This window comes from Sturnira hondurensis, unplaced genomic scaffold (assembly GCF_014824575.4).
Source record: "Sturnira hondurensis isolate 20B ecotype Veracruz unplaced genomic scaffold, ASM1482457v3 Scaffold0010128, whole genome shotgun sequence".
Taxonomy (NCBI): domain Eukaryota; kingdom Metazoa; phylum Chordata; class Mammalia; order Chiroptera; family Phyllostomidae; genus Sturnira; species Sturnira hondurensis.
In genome coordinates this window covers 36,368,225-36,388,339 of record NW_028082759.1, presented here as the reverse complement: position 1 = coordinate 36,388,339, position 20,115 = coordinate 36,368,225, and the positions used below count along the sequence as shown (strand labels likewise).

The window sequence follows — 20,115 nt, the reverse complement described above, 5'->3', positions numbered from 1 at the left end:
GAATTAGAACCTCATGATAGAAAAAACTCACTTGAAATTTTAGGTTGACAACTATCATTTTTAAACACATACACACATTTTTTTCCCTCATCAAAGCCCTTGAGTATTGTACTAAATATTTTAGTCTTGAGCTCTTTCTCACTAAGTTGTGAGTAAGGCCATATTTGAGCCAGTTCACATGGAAACATTTAACATCCTTTATATTACTATTTCTTTGAAATACAATTTGTTAGAAATTATGCAGACCTTGTGAATGCCATATTCTAAATGCCCTCCTCCCCTGATTCTTTTACCATTTTAAAGATTTTTTTAAAGGACAATGCCTTTCTTTTTATTTTTTTAAATATATTTTATTGATTATACCATTACAGTTGTTCTATTCCCCCCCTTCATTCCCCTCCACCCGCACACTCCATCCCCACCATTCTCCCCCCATAGTTTATAACCACGTGTCTCAAGTTCTTTAGATTCTAAATTTCCCCTACTATTCTTGCCCCCCCCCTATCTATTTTCTACCTACTGTCTATGCTATTTTCTGTACCTTCTCCCCCCTTCTCCTCCTCCCACTCCCCTGTTGCTAACCCTCCATGTGTTCTTCATTTCTATGGTTCCACTCCTGATCTAGCTGTCCTCTTGGTTTGCTTTTGTTTTAGGTGTGGTTGTTAATAACTGTGTGTTTGCTGTCCTTTCACTGTTCATATTTTTCATCTTCTTTTTCTTATATAAGTCCCTTTAGCATTTCATATAATAAGGGCTTGGTGATGATGAACTCCTTGAACTTGACCTTATCTGAGAAGCACTTGATCTGTCCTTCCATTCTAAATGAAAGTTTTGCTGGATAAAGCAATCTTGGTTGTAGGTCTTTGGATTTCATGACTTGAAATACTTCTTTCCAGCCCCTTCTTGCCTGTAAGGTCTCTTTTGAGAAATCAGCTGACAGTCTGATGGGTACTCCTTTATACGTGACTGTCCCCTTATCTCTTGCTGCTTCTAGGATTCTCTCCTTCATTTTAGTCTTGGCTAATGTAATTCTGATGTGCCTTGGTGTGTTCCTTCTTGGGTCCAACTTCTTTGGGACTCTCTGAGCTTCCTGGATTTCCTGGAAGTCTATTTCCTTTGCCAGACTGGGGAAGTTCCCCTTTATTATTTGTTCAAATAAGTTTTCCACTCGTGGCTGTTTCTTTCCCCCTTCTGGTACCCCTATAATTCGGATGTTGGAACATTTAAAGATGCCCTGGAAGTTCTTAAGCCTCTCCTCATTTTTCTGAATTTTTGTTTCTTTATTCTTTTCCGTTTGGTTGTTTCTTTCTTCCTTCTGGTCCATTCCATTGATTTGAGTCCCAGTTTCCTTTCCATCGCTATTGGTTTCCTGGACTTCTCCCTTCATTTCAATTAGTTTGGCCTTCATCTGTTCCTCTAATTTGTGACTATAACCAACCAGTTCTGTGAGCATCCTGATAAACAGTGTCTTGAACTGTGCATCTGAGAGGCTGGCAATCTCTTGGTCACTTAGAGTTATCGGCTCTGGGACTTTGAGTTCTTCTTGCGCCATCTTTTGGACTGTTTGTGCCTGTTACGTAGCAGGATCGGAGCCCTAGGTGTTCACCAGAGTGGGGCAACTCAGTCGCCGGGTTGTGACGCTGTATGTGGGGGCGGGGTCAAAGAGGAGCAATGGCGTCCCGTCTGCCGCCTTCTGCCGCCTCCTGCTGCGACCCCCACAGGTGCAGCAGCTGCCCCCGTCACCAGAGCCCGTGCGTTTCGTCCCACTGCACTTGAGTGTGCCACCGCTGTCAGCCCTCCACCACTGGGTTCGCCCCCTGGGGCCTGCGTGGTCCGTGTCACTGTGCGCGAATGTGTGACCACGGTCAGTCTGCCCCACACCCTGACTGGGTCCAGGCTGCCTGAGTGCCTGGGTCGGGGGATCCTTCCTGCCCGACCCTGCTCCGCTGCTGGCTCCGCCCCTCTTACCGTGCCTGTTGAACGGTGGTAGTGGGACTTCCGTATAATTCAATTTTCTGGTCTTTGGCTGTGTCTTTGTTCTCCAAACCTTTGTTGTATTCAAACTTGGTTGTGGGAGAAGGCACAGTGTTTCCACCTATGCCTCCATCTTGGTGGAAGTCCCAAGGACAGTGCCTTTCAAAGGGGCTCCTGCATTATAAATACTTCTGAGGGGGGAACAGGGACACTGCCGCAGCCGCCGCGATGGCCATTACGGCACGAGGCCTCCGCTCCACCCCACCATTTTAAAGATTTTATTTGTTTATTTTTAGAGAGAAGGGAAGAAAAGGAGAAAGAGGGAGAGAAACATCGATGTGTGAGAGGTACGTCCATCGGTTGCCTCTAACACCATCAACTGGGTGCTTGGCGTACAACTCAGGCATGTGGTCTGACTGGGAATCGAACTGGTGACCTTTGGGTTCATAGGCGGGCACTCAAACCACTGAGCCACACCAGCCTGTTACCATTTGAGAGAACCTAGGTCCCTCAAATCCTGAGGCATCACTTCAAAGAAAAAAAATTTTAAATCCTTACACTTATTTATTTATTTATTCTTAACCCTTACCTTTCATTTATTCATTCATTCATTCATTCCTTTAAGAGAGAGACTTTTTTCATTGCATTTATTTATTTATTTATTTATTTGAGAGAGAGAGAGAGGAAGGGGGAGAGAGAAATATGGATCAGTTGCCTCTTGAATGCTCCCTGACTGGGGATTAAAAACCTGGTATGTGCCCTGACTGGGAATCGAACCTGCAACCCTTAGGTTATGGGGTGACGCGCCAACGAACTGAGCCACACCAGCCAGGGCTCAGACTTCACTTTAGATACCACTTTCCCCCTAGAACCTAATGAGGAGACAGGCACTGTGGTGATTTGAGGGCTCTCGTGGGATGTTTGGCATCTGCCTTGGTACAGCTGGGGCCTGAAATCCTCCTTGTGGCTTTTGAGGCTGGCAGTGAAGAGAATGTAGATGCTGGTAGAGAGAGAGGTACATGGCTTTTGGCTTTCTTAGCTGTTGTTCAAGCCCTCTTCTCTTATTAGGGGCAGACTGGGGTAGTTCATTCAGTGTTTGCTCATTTACCTCTTCTCCCTGCTCCTCCCTCCTCCATTTTTCATTAAAATGAACGGTGATTGTTAAGAGCCCTTCTACCTAATCATTTTACTAGGTAACATCTTTCCATGTCTTTTTATTTATCCTCTGTTATTGTTATATTTACTCATTTTTTCCACTTTGCTTTTGTTCCTTTCTATTGTGAAAGAAAAAAATTTTAAGAAAATCTTTATTGTTGACACTATTTTAGATGACCTAATTTTCCTCCCCTTTGCCCACTTCCACCCAGTCCCTGGACCCCTCTGGCCTTCACCACACTGTTGTCTGTTTTCAAAAAATCCATTTTATGTTGTCCGCCACTAGTAGTAGTTTCTGAAGGGTAAAAAACATTGTTATCTCTGGTGTGGAGCTCTTTTTTTTTTATGTTAGCTCATGTCTTTTATTAACCCATATACAATTACTTGTCTTCTGGTTTGTTGAAGCAATAGGTCAGACATATTTGCTACAACAATGCCTGTCAAACTGGCTCGCCATAAAACTCCCACACCACAAGGGCCCTCCCAACGCAGGTGACTGATTTTGCCATTCTCATCCCCTTTGTAGTACTTCAGGACAGCCAGCTTAACCTTCTTTTACTTATGCTTATTCTTCTGGGGAGGGTGTAAGACTTCTTCCTTTTCCTATCACTACTACGAATCTTAACATAAGAGTGGGCTCCTTTGGAATGTTAGACAGTGTGTGTCCATCTTCCAGCAAAGGATAGTTTGCTGATCAGGAGGAATTCCGTCCTTATCCTGGATCTTGGCCTTTACATTTTCTTTTCTTTCTGAGGGTTCAGCCTTGGGACCGATGGTCTTCCCTGTAAGGTTTTTCATGAATGTCTGCATCTTGGCAGAGATTCCACTGTAGATGGTGGGTTGTAATGTGGAACTCTTGAAAGACATTTTACAAACATTTATGTCTGTATTTGAAAAACAGAACCATGGATCAAAAAGCTATGGTACATTTATACAATGGAATTCTATGCTGCAGAAAGCAAGAAGGAGCTCCTACCTTTTGCAACATCATGGATGGAACTGGAGAGCATTATGCTGATCGAAATAAGCCAGGCGGTGAAAGGCAAATACCATATGATGTCACCTTTAACAGGAATCTAAACAACAAAACAAACAAGGAAGCAAAATATGACCAATGACACTCAAATACGGAACAGGCTGACAGGGTCCAGATGGGAGAGGGGAGAAGAATCATAAGGGAAAAGGGGAGGGACTCAACATGAACAAGTATAAAGGACGCATGGACAATAACTAAGGTGGGGGGCGGAAATGGGAGGGAGGTGGGGAGCACTGGTGGGGCAGGGAATATAAAACAGAAAACTGTACTTGAATAAGAATTAAATAAAAAAAAAAAAAACAGAACCATGGGAAAAAATGAGCTTTCATTGTTAACATTCTAGAATTCCATAAGATTAGGGTGTTTTTCTGTGAAAGAATGTGATATGGGCTAAAAAAGAATAATATGCTGTATAGCCTGGTCCTGAATTAGAGGGTATCCAACCCACGGCCTGTGGACTGCACATGGCCCAGGATGGAACTTGTAAATTTACTTAAAACCTTTTTTTTTTTGCTCGTCAGTTTTCATTAATGTTTGTGCATTTAATATGTGACCCAAGACAACTGTTCTTGTTCCATTGTGACCCAGAGACACCAAAAGATTGGACACCCCTGAGTGGTCAGAGATAGGAAAAAATAAAATAGACTATATGTAGAGAGTTCTTGTTTTCAATAGAACAGGACTTTATTCTTTGGACTTGTTCTTGACTCTGTCAGGCCTGTTTTATAAACTCACCTATGGTGTAAGTTAGTGCTCCATAAGCAGTCATTGGATTGAAATGAATGTACTTGTCTGTACCAATAAGTATTATATCTCCCTACTGGGAGACTATTTGCTTCAAATGAGATAATGCACATTAAAATGGAAGAAAACTAAAAAGTGTGAGGCCAGCATAGATATTGCTAAATAAGCACATCATTTAGCCTTTGTAAATGAAACCTTCCTAGAAGTGCAGCACACACAATCGCCACCACATGGGAGTACACAAACAGAATGATCATCCCATATGCTGATGCACAGACTGCAAACAGTAACTCCATTTACTTTGTAGAACCTTTTGGCAATTTACTGGATATTGCTTTGTTCCTTAAGTTCATTGGTGTAAAATTGTTTAAGTATTGTTGGGAGATGGAGTAATATAGTGGTCAGAAGACCTTGGGCTCCAGTATTAGACAAATTGGGTTTCAAGTCTTAGTACGTCCATTTATGGTCCTGTGACAGTAATCATGTGGATTAGCATACTGGCTTGGAAATTGTCATGTTCATTGTTTCTAGCTCACAAAGAGTATATAAAAAACAGCTGTTATTAGCATTAGCATGGTTACACTTCACCATCAATGGACTTAAGTGTGTATCATCTGATTTAGTTGCTCAAGGTCCCTAGACTCTTTAAGTTTTTTGCTGTTTCCATTCGGCCATATTTTCTCTCCAAAAAATTATGATTTATGCTGTTATCTTCAAAGTTGACTAAAAACATTTTTCCCAAGTATTTTATGGTTTTTGCTTATACTGCTTCTTCTTCCCCTCCCTTTTCTGTGTACTGTTTGAGGAATGAGTTTTGCAAGTTTGCTCTCAGATTATCCTAAATGTAAAACTGGAAAGTTTTAAGTGATAACTGATAACCCTTTTTTCTGTAATTGGCAACGAAGATAGTGTTTTCTCCATCTCATTTTTTTCTGGTAATAGCCTTTAGTCACATCTACTTGCAGTCCTTGTCTTTCTGTCTGGAGTGAGCCCATGTAGGAACACCTTCCCCTTTACTGGTTTTGTGCCATTCTCTGAGTCTTCTTTATTTATGTTTTTTCATTGTTGTGCCCAACAGTACTGCTTATAGTCAAGTGATGGGGAAAAATAATCTTATAATCAGACAAAGAGTGTTTTTTTCCAGTAGACTCCTCACGATGGCCAGCCTTTTCTTGACTTTAATTAACATGCACTACAATCTATTTTTAATATGTATGGTTCTGTGTTTTGACAAAGGTGCACAATCAGACATATACAGATGAATAATAGTTATGTAACCACTTTATGTAGAACAGTTCTGTTACCTGCCCCCGACATTTTACTGTTTCATTTTTGTCAATCCCAACCCTTACTCTTAGCCCCTCATAGGCATTAATCTATTTCTGTGGTTTTACCTTTTCCAGACTGTCATATAAATGAAATCACATGGCCTTGTGAGTTGGCCTTGTGTGCATCAGTATTTTATTCCTTTTCATTGCTGGTAATATCTCATAGTATAGTTGTACCACAGTTTATTTAACCATTCACCAGTTAAAGAATGCTTGGGTTGTTTCCAGGTTCTGGCAATTTGGAATAAAGTTGCTATAAAATTGCGGCTACAGATTGTATGAACTTAAATTTTCATGTCTCGTAGATAAATATCCAGGAGTGGGCTTGCTAGTTGGGAGGTAAGTTTAAATTTGTTTACTTTTAAACTTAGCTTGTTAAACTATAAGAAATAAAATAATTTTCCAAAATGACTATACCATTTTGCATGCCCAGCAGCAGTGGGTGAGGATTTTAGTTGTCTCTGTATCCTTGTCAGCACTTGGTATTATCAGGTTTTTTCTCCTTCTGCCCTTCTGGTGGGTAGGTTGTGGTATATCTAGTTGTGGTTTGAGTCTGCTTTTTCCTGGTGACTAATGTAGCCTGCATTCGTGCACTCATTTACCATTTGTATATATTCTTTGGTGAAGAGTCTGTTAAAATTTTTTGCCTGTTTTAAAAAATTGGTTTGTTTTCTTAGTGTTGAGTTTTGAGAGTTCTTTATATTATATTGCATATTCTGGTCAGGAGTCTTTTATAAGATATATTTATTTGTAAATACCTCCATGGTGTGGTTTGTCTTTTCATTTATCAGTTTTTCTGTGATGGATTGTTCTGAGCATTGATTTTGATTTCATACTACACCAAAAGTGAAAAAGTTTTAAAAGAAGAACATCTGAATATGCCATGTGCATTAGTGTACAGGCGTGGTTTTCATTACCCTGTTTTCTTGTTTTCCTCCTTGACTTTGCCCTTCTTCCCCGCCTCCCTGCCCCCTGCTCCAACTCCACACACACTTATTTATTTTTAAATTAGGTCCGTCGGACAATATAGTAAATACCTGGGCTCAGAAAAATCAATCCCGTCACACTTATGTTTAAGGGACTTTGAAACAGTGCAGCTGTATAGGGGAAATGAATTCTGTTCTCTGTCAAACTTGTAAAGAATTGCTTGTTTTAACAGCTACTGAAGATGGAAGCATTTATGCCATGGCCATATAGCTTGTCAAAACTGGATATGTTCCTGTGTTTAAAATATTTGGGATTTTCCGAAACTTACCATTTCCTCTTGATCCTTCCTAAGGAAGGCTTGGTTTCTGATTACTGTTAACCCTTGCTTCACTGTTAAAATTCCTCTGAGCGAAGTAAAAATATTTTCTCCATTTCGATAAACTATTGAACTTTATAAGTATTGACATTCCATTTGCAAATGTTGGACATTTATGTTTTTTTATTAGGAGAAATGTATTTACATATAATTGGATGATTCCAGATTTCTTTATTGATGGGATAGGCTGGTTTTGAAGGTCTGTTAAAATAGATTTTCAGAGAAGGCTGAAGAAAACAGCATATTGTATTTGTTTTTGAATTAATGATAGGAGATAGTTAAGCTAAAAGGGTCTCACTTTTCCTCATTGAAGAGCTAGAATTTATATAAACATTTGAAATGAATTAGAATTTTATAAACATAATTTAATTTTCTACTCAATCATTTTCAGATAGCTTCAGTTTTCATTATAAATGCATTCTCTGTAGAGACATAGTTTTGTTATGAAGAAGCTATTGTTAAACACTGATAAGAGATTAGGATCAGGGTCATTTTATTTAACAATGCAGTTACTAGCAAGGGTGGCATTGGGCATAGAGTTTTAACTATGTCTTAATTTTCATAAAAAAAATTGGTCCTAATTGAAAAAGGTAGCTTTTGCTATTTACGTGATATGTTTGGTTAAATACCATATCAGAATCAGTATTTTTAAAATAACATTTTTAATAGTGGAGAGATTTTAGTCCTCTGATCACGTGGAAATGAATGATTTTGTGTTAACCTTGCCTTTTAAACAGGTGTATTGCCAAGGAGCCCTTTTAGGGGGATGAAATAACATGAACGTAAAATCTTCCAGTGACTTCTTTTAAAGCCTCATGTTCTGTAATTAACTACCCTTTAAATATTAGGCTTCTGTTTGTGTTGCTAATTAAATTCATAGTTAAGACTTGTAGGACAGCATTTCATTTACATGTTGTTTTGTCTTGGTACTTCAATAATTTGAAAGGTGATATGAAGGTATAAATAGAGAATTTTCATGAAAATGTACTAGAAAAATGTGTGCTAAATTCTCAGATAACTAATTTATCTAAAAACTAAATACATGGAGGAAAGATACAATTCAAAATATTTCCCTAGCTGCTTACTGACTGGTGTGTTACTTCAGACTGTTTGATTTCCCCATTGACACTGATTTGATTTTGCAGCTGTTAAAAAGCATTAGTATTTGCTTGATCGTATCAGGTAGATTGGTTTATTTGGTGTAGGATGTTGATATATACTGTATATAAAAACTAAGTTAACTGCATTTATTACAGTTAATTCAGAGTAGGAATAATTTTAACATGTATCATAAAGTTTTTGTGTCCATTTCTCTTTCCTAAAAGAGAACACATCCATGTGTTCCAATAAAACACAGTTTAGTCCAGGAAGAGAAAGAGGCACAGCAAGGGTGGAATTGGGAGAGGGGGACTACAGTGTTAGGCAAGATGAAGTGATCCCCACATAAAATCAGGTTCTAGGGCAGGGTATGTATGTTTGGAGTAAGTACAGAATGATAAGCACAATGTTGATTAAAAGAAAGGTAGTGTTTATGTTAACAAGCCATCACTTTTATCTGTTTTTAACAACATGAGGTCTTCAGTCCATGAACATGGGATGTCTTTCCATTTGTTTAGGTTTTCTTCTAATTCCTAAAGTAGTGTTTTGTGGTTTTCAGTGTCTTTCAAATCCTCAGTGTAGTTTTCAGATCTCTCACCTTGTTGGTTAAACTTCTTCTTAGGTATTTTATTTTGAATACTGTTGTAATGGTATTATTTTAATTTTTCCTTTTTGAATTGTTCATTGCTGGTATAAAGAAACACAACTTTTTTGTGTGTCTTGATCTTGGGTCCTTGCAGAAGAGACATTTAAAATAAAATTTGAAAGATATAATTTAATATCCACATAAATGTGGGAGAAGTATATTTTAAGCACAGGGAACTCACTGAGCAAACATTTATTAAAGTACCTTATGTATGGGTAGTGAGGGAAACAAAGAAGAACTGTATTAGGGGAAGAAAGCATATATAACTCTAAAAGAAAACATGAAACAGTGAAGTGTAGGAAGAGAACAAAGAAAAAAAAGACTCTAATCCAGATTTAATGATGTTTCCTGTTTTGTGAAAGCAACAGCCTTTGTAGTCATGCCATCAAATATTTGATGGTTGAATGAAGTTCCTGAAGAGCTGGCAAGGCATTGTAGAAATGTAAGATGAAGTTATTTCTCCTATACTGTCAGTTTTCTTTAATTATATCTATATAACATTTATTGAGTGCCTGTTATACACAGGACATGATTCCAAGTACTTTAAATACATAATCTTATTTAATCCTTGTGATGATTCCACAGTGCAAGTACCTGTTTTATAGGTAAGAAAGTTAAAGAACTTGCCAGAAACTATACATTAGGCCAGGGCTGCTGGGATATAAGGAAAAATGTATGCAGTGATGGTAGATACAACTTGTGAGTTTGAGTCAGGCCCAGATTGTGAATGGTTTTGAATATGAATGCAAAAGGCATAATTAGAATGCAGAAAGGACACACATACTGAGTGCCTACTGTATGCCAGGCATATACCTGATCTCATCAAATCTTTACAGCTCCCATATTTGATAAAAATTATTAGTCACATTCTTACTAATGAGACTCAGACATATTTTTAGTCTCCCTAAATCATGGTAGGAAATGGCAAAAAGAAACAGAAAGCCTGACCACTTAAAATGTTCTCTATCTACTGTACTCTTCCCTACCCTTTCTTTTTGACAGTTGTTTTTAATCCTTTTTTATTTCTGATCATGTGATGAAAGCTATCATTCCTAATATACATGGCAGTAGAAACAAGAATTTTGCTTGTGATTTATTAATATTTAATTGCATGGGAATTTGATTTCCTTCTTGGAAACATGATTAAAACAAGTTTTACAAAGAATTATTTCTCAATTTTTTTCTTGCAAAATATTTATGGCCACTTTCTTCAAAAAAGTCAAAATACCAATTTTGCAAATGAATAAAAGATGTAAAAATTTTAGTTCTGCTGAAATACAAATTTCAGCAAGAAGCTTGTGGTTATTTGACTAAATGAGAATAATCATGAACCTGTTTTTGTATGATGAGATCATTTTTGCTATCTAACCACTTTCAACATTGCTTTGTTGACACGAAGGAGCACAAACTGTGACTTAAAAAGATAAGTAAACCACATCATTTTTCCTAGAGCTCACTTTGCCAGACAAGGTCAGATGTGCATCAAAGTGGCCAAGAATTCCCTAGGACTCTTCAACTTTATTTATTTGTTTATTATTTATCTATATATCTCTGTTTTTAAATTGAATTCATTGGGGTGGCTTTGGTTAAAAAATTATATAGGTTGCATAGGTGCATATATTAATATATTGCAGTTCTATAACATATCATCTGTATGTTGCATTGTTGTATTCAGTACCCAAAGTCAAGTCTCCTTCTATCACCATTTATGCCCCCTTAACCCTCTGTTGCCTCCCTTTGACCCCTCTCTGGTCATCACCATACTGTTGTCTGCGTACATGAGTTTGTTTTGCTTTTTGCTTAATTCCTTCACCATTATCACCCAGCCACCCAACCCCACTACTCTCTGACAGTTGTTAGTATGTACTCTGTATCTATGAGTCCGTTTCTATTTTGATTACTTTATTTTATTCATGAGATTCCATGTATAAGTGAAATCATATGGTATTTGTCTTTCTCTGACTGGTTTATTTCACTTAGCGTAGTACTCTTTAGGTCCATCCAAGCTCTCCCAAAGGCAAGATATTCTTTTTTATGTCCAGGTAGTATTCCATTATGTAAACATACCACGCCTTTTTATCTGTTCATCTACTGATGGGCACTTGGGCTGTTTCCAAATCTTGGCTATTGTAGACTATTGTAAGTAATGTGGCAATGAGCATAGGGGTGCAAACAATCAATACACAATCCGGATCTGTGATTATGATTGTATTCTGTTTGTGTGCTTCATTTGTTTTTTAGATCCAATTGTTGATAGATATATATATGTATTTATTGCCATTTTATTGTTCATAGTTTTGATCTTTTTGTGAAATAAGTCCTTTTAACATTTCATATAATAATGCAATGAACTTGATTGGTGATGATGAACTTTAGTTTTTTCTTGTCTGGGAAGCTGCTTATCTGCCCTTTAATTCCACATGGTAGCTTTGCTGGATAAAGTAATCTTGGTTGTAGGTCCTTGCTTTTCATTACTCTGAATATTCCTTGCCAGTCTCTTCTAGCCTGCAAAGTTTCTTTTGAGAAATTAGCTGACCATCTTATGGAAACTCCTTGTAGGTAACTATTGGCCTTTCTCTTGCTGCTTTTAAGATTCTCTCTTTCACCATGACATTTTGATCATGATGTGTCTTGGTGTGGGCATCTTGAGTCCATCTTGTTTGGGAGTCTCTGTGCCTCCTGGACTTGTATCTCTTTTCCTTCACCAAATTAGGGACTTTTTTTTCCATTATTATTTCAAATACATTTCCAATTTCCTGCACTTTCTCTTCTCCTTCTGGCATCCCTAAGATGCTAATGTTGGGACACTTGAAGTTGTTGTAGAGGCTGCTTACACTATCCTGGTTTTTTGGCAGGGGAGGGATTCTTTTTTCCTTGTTATGATTGGTTGTTTTGCTTCCTTATGTTTCAAATCATTGATTTGATTCTCTGCTTCATCCACTTTACTGTAGATTCCCTGGAAACTGTTCTTTATTTCAATCAGTGTCTCCATTTTTAATTGGATCATTTTTATGCTATTGAGTGCCCACTAAGTTTATTAACTTATCCTTATAACCAATGTTTCGAACCATGCATCTGAAAGATTGCTTATCTCCATTTTGTTTAGTTCTTTTTTGGAGTTTTGACTTGTTATTTCATTTGGGCCATGTTTCTTTGCCGCCTCATTTTGGCAGCGTGTGTTTGTTTCTATGCATTAGGTCGAGCTGCTATGACTCTCTGTCTTGCTAACATAGATTAATGTAGTAGGTATTTTCTGGGGCCCAGTGGCACATCCTCCTCTATCATCTAAGCTGGGTACTTAAGGTGTGCCCTCTGTTTAGGCTGAGTATACTCTCCTCTTGTATTTGAGCCTTGATTGCTGTTGGCAGCTCAATGGGAGGGATTTACCAAGGCCAGTCAGCTGCAAGGACTGTCTGTTAGCACTGACCACCATCAACCTCTGTCTTCTGGCGGATCAGCTGTGCAGGGCCTACTCCACAGAGCAGGGTTTACTTCAGCAGTGTTCTGATGCCTGCTTGTGTTCTCTCTGGGGCCACTTCGCATAATCTGTAAAGTGATTTGCAACTGGCTGCTACTTGTGCTGGGCTAGGAGGTGCCTTAGCCATAGTAGGTTGTGAACCAAGGCCAGCTGTTGCTAGTGCCCAGCCTGGGGTTACTTAGTAAGGTCCTGAGGCTCGCTGTGGCCAGCTGCTGCTTGTTTGAGAGGATTTTGGAAGATCAAAAACCTGTGCCAAGTCAAGTTAACCACTTGGGCAGCTGTAAGTTGGGTGGGGCAGTGGAATCACCAGAGGAGGGGCAGACAGCATGAGCCAGATTGTTGGAGTTTCAGATAAGGTGCCTGTGTGCTAGGTAACTCTGTGGTGGGAAGGCTTGGAAGAGGAGCAGTGGCCTCTGCTAGTAGTTCTGTCCTGGAAAAAGTTGTCCCCCAACTGTTGCCCTGATGCCAGACACTTCAGTTCTTCAATGTATGCCACTGGTACCTTTTAAGCTACTTCCCTGGGGCTGGAGCTCAGTGAAAGTTAGTCTGAGTAGGTCCTTGTGTGGACTGTGTAAGAGGAACTGCCTGGGAATCTAGTAGTTTCTTTCACTGACTCAATCTCCACTGGTTTTTACAGCCAGAAGCCACGGTGACTTATCTTCCCAGCACTGGAACTGTGGGCTGGGGGGCTTGGTGTGGGGCTGGGACCATAACTCCTGAGATATCCTTCCTGCATTTTATCCGCCACATGTGAGTGTTAGACCAACCCATTCTGTGTCTGTGCCTTTTACCAGTCTGGATGGGTGTGGTTTCTTGAATTCTATGATTGCAGGACCTCCATTGAACTCAATTTCTGCACGTTCTGAGTGAAGGTTGTCCTATAGTTTTGTTGTAATTTTGATGTGGTTGTGTGAGGAGGTGAGCCGTGTTTACTTGGGCTGCCATATTGGAGCTGCTTCCTTGGGTGAACTCACAGCCCCCTGGTCTGGGAATACAGTGGCAACACCATCACTTGTCCCTGGGGACATGAGTGATGCAACATGAGCCCAAGGCCTTTCCAGGAAACTTATAGCCTTTGTTTTAAAGTCTTTTTTGTCAGACAAGTATTGCTACCCCAGCTTTTTTCCCCATTTTTATCTGCATGAAATATTTTTTTTATTCCTTTACTATTAGTCTCTGTGTATCTTTTGTTTTTAGGATTTGCTGTTGATTTTTAGATCATTTTGTCTCGTTGTCAACTAACAGGGAAACCATTTTGCTTTTAGTGACTTTGGCTTGTTGTAAAAGGTTAATTAGTCAGCAAAAAATTGTAAACCACTTGCTTTAAGGAACAAAGCTATTTACTTAAAATTATTTAACATGCCTTTACTATTGAAATATGTGGTATATGGAAATCACTGGTTTTTATTCTTCCCGTTTGCATATTTTCAATCATTGGAACATAATTTCTGTGGCATTTTTGTTTCAATTTTTAGGAGCACACTTATTAGGGCACTGTGCTGATAAAAGAGGGATTATTGTACTGTTTTTGTTTTGCTTGCTACGTGGAAATATATTGAGAGAGAAAAAGAGATAAACTTTTAAAAAGAGAGATAAAGGCTATAAAATAATCTCCACAATTTTTCTGAATTCTAAGAAGGCAGGAAAAAATGATTATTGTAATTGTGTTTTTAGTCAGAGAAGTGTGCAAACGCTGAGCTCTTGTGTAAAAATAGTTTCATTTAAATAATTGTATTCCTCTGTTTCTGCTGAAGTGGATATAATCATTCAGTTGCACTCACAGTCTCAGAAGAGGTCAGCATACTTTGATAAAAATTCTTCAGAATGGGGCTGGCAAATTTAAGTTCACAGTCTGTCTTTTACTGTTTATAATGTCCATAACAGATATTTCTAATTACCCATAGCTTCTCTGTGGAATTCTTGACATGCCCTTGGACACTTTCTCAGCCCATGGCTTCAGGCAGTATGTATTTCGGAATTCCTATGTGACAGGAAACCTGTTTCCATCTTTTATTGAATACAAGTTTCATGAGGGTAGTTTTCTCCTTTTTCATTTTGTTCTTCCTTCTGTCTGTAATGATTATAATACTGTCTTCCACAAAGTAGAGACTCAAATGTCAAAATAACCGAAGGGACAAATATCTGTCTTAGTGTGAGAAAGACAGGCTGGAAAACTCTTTGTTTGTTTAAGCTCAGAATCTGTTCCCCTTTAGGTGGGTGTTTGTGTGTTTTTATTAGCTTAGGTCAGTGCAGTCTGTCTTTGGCTTTGAATTTCAATGTGTGTTCTTCATACTGAGCGTGGACGTGGGCCACACATTTGGTTGATGTCTTATAGTAATGGAGGTGCAAGTACATTTGATAGTCTTGATCAGTATTCATTTCCCAATATATAATAGCTTAATTTTGTTGAATTTGCTTTTAAAATATTATAGACAGTGTGTTAATTACTGTGATAGCAATATGGATGAGACAGCTGACAAAGCAAATATTTGAGGACCAACATCTGTGCCAAAACACCTTTAATTACAGTAGGCTGGAATCAGCCTAATTTTTCCCATAAATAAATTTGTTATATTGGAACTGTTGAAATATCTGAGATTAACAAACTATCAACTTTATTTTCAAAATCCATGCTAAATGAAGAATAAAGATCTTTTCCCATTCTTAAGGAAAGTTATATTATTTTTCAAGATTGCTGTTAGTCAACCCTGGCTGGTGTAGCTCAGTGGATTGAGTGCAGGCCTGCGAACCACATGATCGCGGTTCGATTCCCAGTCAGGGCACATTCCTGGGTTGCAGGCCAGTTCCCAGCAGGGAACTCATGAGAGGCAACCATACATTGATGTTTCTCTCCTTCCCTCCTTCCCTTCCTTTCTAAAGATAAATAAATAAAATCTTTTTTTTAAAAAAGATTGCTGTTAGTCAAACATGTTTTTCATAAGCTCTCATAACATTAAGTAGATGCTTGTTTTTTTTAAAATATTAAATTCTAATTATTTTTATGTAAGAGATTGCAGTATTTTCTGGTGGATACCACAATCAAGGAATTTTGTAATTGGAGTTTGGAAACATAGTGTTAAATTTTACCAAAGATGGAGGAGGCCAGATGTCCTCAGTCCCTAAGCCTTTGGAACAAGGACTGCATCACATTTTAAAATATATTCTAGATTCTTGTATTATAAAATACAGTTACTCTGTGCTAGACAACATATTTACAAAGCACATCTTTTGAGGGTTGTATGTGCCACTGCCTGTAAATGCACAGGCAGAAGAATGCACAGGTCATCTCTTAGCTTCCTCCTACCACTACCTTTGAGAGAATCTGTATGAGAAGGCCCAGGCTTCCAACAGATTTGTAGTTAAATATGACTTTTGTTCTTTCTTTAAGATAACTTATAGCCATATCAAAATGTCAAAATAACTAGCTATTAAATCAAGTGTATGATTTGGTATTTGAAAATATCACATGGCTATATAGTGATGATTTTTACAAAAAGAATAACTAAGTCATTTAAAAAAAAAACACCAAAAACATGCCCTGACAGTCTAAGACAAAATGAAAAGGACACATTTTCATATTATTTGTGGTGCTCTGTAATGGATTCAAAATTACAACCGAAACCTTTGTCATACCCTTGGGAGAGGGTAGATTGTGCAAATAAAGAGAGTGGTTCCTTTTTTTAGAGGAGAAATGGTCTTCTTTTGCTGATTACAGCAACATGATGGAATCCAGAGCTAAGGTCTTGGCAGGAATTGTGTGTAATTAAGGAGATTAAAAATGAAACTGTTTTTCAAGTAGTTTTATTGCTAAATTTTATTTACCATGTTTAATGTTCATGAGGGTCAGTTTATTTATAAGGCATACCTAAAGCTCTTATGGAGAACACACAGGAATCAGTTAGAGGACAGTGAGCAAGGATATACAGTCAGGTATACTTCAGTTTTGTAGGTCAGACTGTACTAGGTACCTTAGAGTTTTAGATAAAGGAGGTTATCAAGGTTGGCCACTCTTGTTGTTGGTGACTTTTGTAAGGTAAGGACAGTGTGTGGCATAGTGGAAAGACATCCAAGTGACCAGATTCTAGTCTGAGTTGTGCCATTAAGGAAATTTATGTCGTTAGTCAAGTCACTTAATTCTCAAGTCTAATAAACCTTTAGGTTTTTGGTTTTTTTTTTCATTTTTGAAATGGGTGTATTGTGATTTTTTTTTTATTCCTGGGGTTTCTTGGCATTCATAATGCTAAAAAAGATGGATTAGGTTTCTTCAAACACAAGTTGCTTGGTTTCTCTAATGGTAATAGACTGTTACTATGATACGACATTAAGCTTATTGCTATAGTTTGTTTAAAAAATTCTAAGTAAAAATTTAGTTCACATTAACTGTTGGGATCTAACAACCTAATGTCTTCAAATTAGGAAAATTTGGAGCTCTCAAAAGTAGTCCATCATTAAGTATGAGAACATATTAAAGTGTAGGGCAATTTGAATGATCTGTTATAATACTACTAAACTTATTAGCTGTTGTAGATACTTCTTTATAGATTCGGTGCTAAAAGGATCATTAATATGCGGGGCATTCTTTGGGAAAGTCTGGGGACGGCATATTGTTTTGCCATTGTACAATACTATGTTGACACACACCCAGCAGATAAATGCTACATGTTGCTCTGTTAAAAATAATGAAGTGTCTGGACATAGAGCAGTATACTATAAATTCTTGTTCCTTAGAGCTACTAATACTGCGGAGGAGGATGTAGTTGAGGTTATTAAAATAATATCTTGGATAAATCACTCAAATTCCATCATGCTAGAATTGAGGATGGGTTAAGAGGGCTTGTAGGAATTTTGTAGAGGAGTCAGCTCTTGGATAAATTAAAAACCCTTTTATAGAGAGTAAATTTGTGAAAACTAGTACTGCAAGATGGGATGAAATTGAAAAATTATAAAAATAGATTCACAGATTATATATGCATAACCATAATACTTGAAAATTTTGAGAGTGTTATTTCTTCCATTTTAAAAGTGCCATGAAGTTGCTACTGAGTGTTGGACAGAATTCAGGGTTAGTGGAATGCTGGCCCGACTGCACATGCCGTCACTTTTCATGTCGAGACTCGGGAAGCAGGGTCGTCATGACTAGAGACCACCCAGAGTGTGTAGTGGGCCTCTTGACGCCCTTTATCAGGTTAAAGAAGTCTTCCTTCAGTACCTAGTTTGGTAATCATTGTTTTCTATTTTTTCTATTTTGCCTCTGGTGATATGGGTCATGCAGTTTTGCTGATTCTGTCTGTTAGGGGACCTCAGGTAAAAATTCATTTTAATGATTACTACAGGTATTTAGTTTTTTCTTGAGGCTATTTGATCATGTATATTTTCCTAGAATATTATTCATTGCTTACGAATACTGGCATAAAGTTGTTTTTAGTATTCTTTTATTATTATTAAAAGTCTGCTGTACTTGCAGCTATAATTATGCTCTCCTTAGTTCTTTTTGCCGCTGGTTGTTTTTTTTGCTTGATTTTCTTCACATCATATTTTTAAAGTATGGGCTTTACTGTTTAGTTGTTATTTTACATCCAACGTGATGCTCACATATAACACACTCCCGATTAACTTCTGTTGGGCTAAGCACGAGTTTAGTTCTTCTCTGTCTCTGATCAATACTGTGCATCCATTGCAAGTTTTTTACCCTTACCCTCATTCCCTCCAGGTAGGCATTTTCAAATATTTTTCCTCTCTTATATGCTCTTATAATTAGTTATCTTATCCAATCCAGGGTTTTACCAGTCAACTTTATTTAGACAGATCCCAAATTTATGACCCTAACCTGACCTTTCTTTTAAGCTCTAAACTGCTTACTTGACATTCCTCTCCAGGTAGCTTGTTTACACCTTCCATGCAGCACTACTGAAGTGAAACTCCTTATTTCCCTCCACCCAAACCAGTTTTTCCTCCAATTTCCTGGTTTCTGTTAATTGGCACTGCCACTCACCCAGGCTGAACACATCAGCCATTTGGACTCTTCTCTGTTATCTCCTACATGTGCTTGTCTCCTGCATTATGTGCTCTTCTCACTCCCTCCATCACCGCCCATACTTAGACCCTCAGCTCTTTGTGCCTGGGCCGTTGTCACAGCTCCCTGCCTTGTTGACTGAATCCAGTTTATCGTCCACAGTGAAATAACATTAAACTTGCTCAAGCCTGATGATCAGACTGCTCTTTAAAGGCCCCGAGTTGCTTTGTTCTTCCCACAGCCTTTGCAAGTAGATACAAACTCCTTAGCTTTTTCAGTCCTCCATAGTAATGCCCAGATGTACCTGTCTTGTTTGTCTCTCCCTTACCACCATCCCCACACTGCATTCCAGCTCCAGTGTTCTGTCCACTCTGCTTTCTTGAGTTTTTGCTCAACTGTTTGCTCTTTAAGGAATGCCCTTTCCCCTTCTCTGCCTGTGAAAGGAAGCTTGTCAAGGGCAATTTCTTACAGTTTTTGGTAGGTTCAGTAACCCACAGAATGCTTTTCTTGTTCTTTCTAGGGCACTCAATCTCATTTAGTATTATAGCTTTCTGTGTCCTTGTCTAATAGATTGTAGTAAATAGATTATAAACTCCTAGTGGGTAGGAGGAACTGGTTTTTATGTTTGTTTAGCTTTTTCTATCTGTGTTTAGCACAGTCAGGAAATTCCGATTTAAAATAAGTGAAAAAAAGGAAGAAAATAATGAAATGGTTACAGCTATTTATAGTTTCCTTCAGTGAAACTTCTTTTTTTTTTTTTTAAATATTTTATTTATTTATCTTTAGAGGGGAAGGGAAGGAGAGAGGAAGGAAACATCAATGTATGGTTGCTTCTCGTGCATCCCCTGCAGAGAACTGGCCCCTGCCGGAAACTGGCCTGCAACCCAAGCATGTGCCCTGACTGGGAATCGAACCGCGATAGACTGGTTCGCAGGCCCACGCTCAATCCACTGAGCTACACCAGCCAGGGCCCTTCAGTGAAACTTCTTACACTCACTTCCTAAGAAGTTGAACTGCCTCAGTGGGAACCAACCCCGTGGAAGCACTGAATGTAGCCTTGCCAGAGATGTGCTGCACGCGTACGTCACGGTCCCGGAGTGACTGGTGCTGCCTTTGTGGCACAATAACACTTCTGCCTGAAGGTCCCCCAGAGGCGTCGGAGTGGGCACTGTGGACTCTTGCTTTAGCAGGGCTAGATTCTCTCTCCCCCTCCCCCAATTTCTTATAAATAAAAGATTTCAACAACTCAAGATAATCTTGTAAATTTTAAGACAAAAATTAATGCATGTGAATTCAATATGGATTTATACATGTAAGAAGTAAATTCCACTGTCTTTGTC

General features: G+C 38.4%; 1 protein-coding gene and 1 pseudogene across 1 annotated transcript in view; one reads left to right on the top strand and one right to left on the bottom strand.

Moving 5' to 3' along the window:
• Nucleotides 1–20,115, top strand: part of NCOA2 (nuclear receptor coactivator 2) — a 288,869-nt gene that overhangs the window by 42,044 nt on the left and 226,710 nt on the right. The window lies entirely within an intron of this gene.
• Nucleotides 3,463–4,022, bottom strand: LOC118995543 (ubiquitin-40S ribosomal protein S27a-like; annotated as a pseudogene).